Here is a 5,138-nt window from a genome sequence, read left to right as displayed (position 1 = left end):
GCATGACGCATGCATCTTTCAGAACACTTGGCTGTTCAGGAAGATGCAGCCTGGGACTTTTTTCCCAGAGCGGAAGATCACAGTAGGGGAAGTCGAAATGCCCATTGTGATCCTTGGAGATCCCACTTACCCGTTAATGCCGTGGCTCATGAAACCCTACACAGGGAGCCTTGACAGCAGCAAGGAACAGTTCAACTACAGGATGAGCCGGTGCCGAATGACTGTGGAGTGTGCCTTTGGCCATTTAAAGGGCCGCTGGCAATCTCTGTATGGGAAGCTGGACTTGGCCGAAAACAGCATCCCTGCGGTTATATCTGCGTGTTGTGCCCTCCATAATATTTGTGAAGGGAGGGGTGAAAGCTTCACTCAGGCATGGACCTCCGAGGTTGAACATCTGGAGGCTGAATTTGCACAGCCAGAGAGCAGGGCTATTACAGGGGCCCAGTGTGGAGCTGCAAGGATTAGGGATGCCTTGAGGGAGCAATTTGAGGCTGAAAACCAGCAGTGATATCTGGTGCCCTGCACGGGAGTGAAGTGCAGTAGTTCCAATCTTTAGGAATCAGTGTCTGCTTAGCAGACAAGCAGACTTGCAGTGCCTGTTTATTTCCTGGGCTAAGGAGTCTTTTACTTTATGCAATAATAAAGAATGTTTTCAAAGCCAAAAAATCCATTTATTGAAAAGAAAAAAAAATATTTATTGAAAAGAAACAAGGGGGTGGAGTGGGGAACGGTACAATCACAGATTCACGTATGTCCTGTCTGGTGTGCTGTGCAGTGAGTGCTGCACTTCAGGATAGCTGTACTGCATGGTGATGGGGGTTGAGTGCAGAGGGTAAGGGTCGTGGTTTTCAGGGCTGGGTGGTGAAGATACTGGTGTTGGAGGCAGCTGGTGGTGTGAAGAACACGGAAGTTGGGGAAAGTGGGTTGGAGGTGACAGTGGGGCACAACGGAAAGAGTTTTGGGACAAGGGCTGTGTGTGGGGGGGTGGCATTTGCGCTTGCAGTACTGTTCCTTCTGCATGGCTACGAGCTCCTGGATAGCGTCTGCTTGGCGCTCCAGTATGCTTATGAGCTGATCTGTGCTTTGAATCATAGAATCATAGAATATTAGGGTTGGAAGGGACCTCAAGAGGTCATCTAGTCCAACCCCCTGCTCAAAGCAGGATCAATTCCCAACTAAATCATCCCAGCCAGGGCTTTGTCAAGCCGGGCCTTAAAAACCTCCAAGGAAGGAGACTCCACCACCTCCCTAGGTAACGCATTCCAGTGCTTCACCACCCTCCTAGTGAAATAGTGTTTCCTAATATCCAACCTGGACCTCCCCCACTGCAATTTGAGACCATTGCTCCTTGTTCTGTCATCTGCCACCACTGAGAACAGCCGAGCTCCATCCTCTTTGGAACCCCCCTTCAGGTAGTTGAAGGCTGCTATCAAATCCCCCCTCATTCTTCTCTTCTGGAGACTAAACAATCCCAGTTCCCTCAGCCTCTCCTCATAAGTCATGTGCTCCAGACCCCTAATCATTTTTGTTGCCCTCCGCTGGACTCTTTCCAATTTTTCCACATCCTTCTTGTAGTGTGGGGCCCAAAACTGGACACAGTATTCCAGATGAGTCCTCACCAATGTCGAATAAAGGGGAACGATCACGTTCCTCAATCTGCTGGTAATGCCCCTACTTATACAGCCCAAAATGCCGTTAGCCTTTTTGGCAACAAGAGCACACTGTTGACTCATATCCAGCTTCTCGTCCACTGTGACCCCTAGGTCCTTTTCTGCAGAACTGCTACCTAGCCATTCGGTCCCTAGTCTGTAGCAGTGCATGGGGTTCTTCCGTCCTAAGTGCAGGACTCTGCACTTGTCCTTGTTGAACCTCACCAGGGTTTTTTTGACCCAATCCTCTAATTTGTCTAGGTCCCTCTGTATCCGGTCCCTACCCTCTAGTGTATCTACCATGCCTCCTAGTTTAGTGTCATCTGCAAACTTGCTGAGAGTGCAGTCCACACCATCCTCCAGATCATTAATAAAGATATTAAACAAAACCGGCCCCAGGACTGACCCTTGGGGCACTCCGCTTGAAACCGGCTGCCAACTAGACATGGAGCCATTGATCACTACCCGTTGAGCCCGACGATCTAGCCAGCTTTCTATCCACCTTACAGTCCATTCATCCAGCCCATACTTCTTTAACTTGGCGGCAAGAATACTGTGGGAGACCGTATCAAAAGCTTTGCTAAAGTCAAGAAATAACACATCCACTGCTTTCCCCTCATCCACAGAGCCAGTTATCTCATCATAGAAGCCAATTAGGTTAGTCAGGCACGACTTCCCCTTCGTGAATCCATGCTGACTGTTCCTGATCACTTTCCTCTCCTCTAAATGTTTCATAATTGATTCCTTGAGGACCTGCTCCATGATTTTTCCAGGGACTGAGGTGAGGCTGACTGGCCTGTAGTTCCCCGGATCCTCCTTCTTCCATTTTTTAAAGATGGGCTCTACATTAGCCTTTTTCCAGTCATCTGGGACCTCCCCCGATCGCCATGAGTTTTAAAAAATAATGGCTAATGGCTCTGCAATCTCATCCGCCAACTCCTTTAGCACCCTCGGATGCAGCGCATCCGGCCCCATGGACTTGTGCACGTCCATGGTGCCACCCCAAACATGTGCTTGGTTGCCTGGTGCCTGGAGCCGGCCCTGCTATCTAAGCCCCACTGGTCCTTGTCCCCTGATTGCCCCCTTCCGGAACCCCACCCCCTATCTAAGCCTCCCCTCTCCTTGTCCCCCAACTGCCCCCTCCTGAGACCCTCCCCCAAGTTCCCCCCTAGGACTCCAACCCCTACCTGTCCCCTGACAACCCCCTGGGACTCCCATGCCTATTCAACTGCTGCCTGTCCCCTGAGTGCCCCCCCAAACCCCTGACCCATCTACCCCCCCTTCTCCCTGCCCCCCCGAACCGCCGCCCCATTCAACCCCCCCTCTCCCTGTCCCTTGACTTCCCCCCCGGAACCCCCTACCCCTTCGCCAACCTCCCAGCCCCCCCTTACCGTGCTACTCAGACAGCGTGTCTGGCTTTGCGCAGTGCCAGACACGCTGCTGCATACATGCTGACATGCTCCCCTGCGGAGCCATAGCCCCCCCTCCCCAGCACCTGCCTTTCAGATTCAAACACCTCAAAATTCAGGAGTGCTCAAGCTCAGTTTGGGCAGCTGTTACTTCATTTCTCCCAAATCAAATATACTGATCCACTGTAACTTGCTGTAGAAAAAGTAGGATAAAATTGAGCAAGAAATGCTTCCCAGTGGTTTTTAGGACTGGAATTGCTATTTTCAACAGCCATTGCCTTTTTGTTTGTTTGTTTAAAAGGAAGACAGTGATATTGCATTGGCAAATTCCCCATAGAAAGAAAGAGTGAAACAAAAGAATAATAAAGGCACCTCAACTTTTCCTCATTTATGGAGGACAGTCTTATAATACGCATCCAGATATCCTCCCATCACACAAGCTGAAAATTGTTCCACTTTACTGCAGTTCTGTAACCATATGGGAACCAATCCTGTCTGTGTTCTGTGCACATCCAAAATTCCTGCTGAATGACCTGCCCTGGGAGCGAGTCACCAGTGACCCAGGGCTGCAGCGGAAGGAGGGTGCAGGTGTCGGGGGGTGGGGGGGGGAGAGCCCGGGGCTGGGGTGGCAGGTGTGTGTGTGTGGCAATGGTGGGGGGGTAGGAGGAGCCTAGGGCTGGGACGGCAGGGAAGTGCGGGGGGGGAGGGGAGCGGTGAGAGCCCAGGTCTGGGGCAGCAGGGGGGTGCAAGTCGCGGGGGGGAGAGCCCAGGGTTTGGGCAGCAGGGAGGTGCGGCGAGGAACCCAGGGCTGGGACAGGGGGGCAGCAAAAATTTTTTTTGCTTGGGGCGGCAAAGAACCTAGAGCCGGCCCTCCCCCTACTTCTACTGCCTAGGAGCTGCAGGGATGCAGAGCCGGGTAGGGAGTCCCACCAACCCTCCCTCCCCCAGTACCAGCAGGGATCCTGAGTCACCTCCCCCAGCACCTGCGGCACCCCCAGACTTAAACTCAGCTGGAGGGCTGAATCGCTAAAGACCCCCTGAGAGAACCATCGGCTGGGGGGGAGGGACTCATGAGAGGTGGGTGCCACCCTGAAAAAAACTGGGATCGCAGGCATATCGGCCAGAGAAAAGGGGCACTAATGAGAGGTGGGTGCTGACCCCGTTACACCGAGTTAGAAATGTTACTGTATGCTGGTAAACTTTACTGCATTGGAGGCAATGTGTTCTATTTGTAGGGCAGGAAGTACTCTGCATTAGTCAGTAGCACCCTAATGAAGGGCTGGTCTTAAGGGAGTCCAAAGGGAATCCTATCTCGTCCATAACAGGCAAATGTCAGCTGCAACAGGGGAGTACCCAAAAGAGTAGGGATGAAGACTCTGAGATGGAAACACACAAATTAAAGGGTGAGGGAAACCACTCCTCCTGCCAAAAAAAGTTTGGGGTTTTTACATGGTCTTTATTTTTTTTGCAGGGTAAAACCTACATTCTCTTTCCAGCTGAAAGCACCAAGCATCCTTAGTAAGTGATTTTATCGTTTGTATTAGGACAGTACCTGGAGGTCTCTTTGTGCTAGGCACTGTACAGATACACAGTAAGAGATCGTCCCAGCCCTGCCCTGAAGAGTTTACATTCTAAACAGGCAAGGCAGAAACAGTGAGACAAAGGAAATATTATCATCATCTCCATGTTACAGTTTGATAACGGTCTATTCCATTTCTCTGGGCTGTGTGGCTGGGCAGTCTGTGGGTGGACAGGTGACTTGACTGAAGTGCTGATGTGCGCTGGCTAGTCTCTGCTTCCTACAGCCTAGACAGGGCTATGGGAAACTAAATGTAAATTAGCTGCTTTCCTTTGGGAACAAGAGGCTTTTAGGTTAAAACCAGATTTTTTGTCTGAACTATTCATAATCTAGCCAAGCAGCAAATGTGATCTGCTCCCTACCCTCACCACACCCTCATCCCTTGACTTCTATTCACACAGCCCAAATCTCCTTTCTCACAGTAACATAGAGCGTGTACTTGATATGAGGCACGAGAGGCAAGCACTTTTCAAGAACTAAAGAGACAGGAAGTAATAAACA

Source organism: Malaclemys terrapin, chromosome 1 (assembly GCF_027887155.1).
Source record: "Malaclemys terrapin pileata isolate rMalTer1 chromosome 1, rMalTer1.hap1, whole genome shotgun sequence".
Taxonomy (NCBI): Eukaryota; Metazoa; Chordata; order Testudines; family Emydidae; genus Malaclemys; species Malaclemys terrapin.
This window is presented reverse-complemented; position numbering follows the sequence as displayed.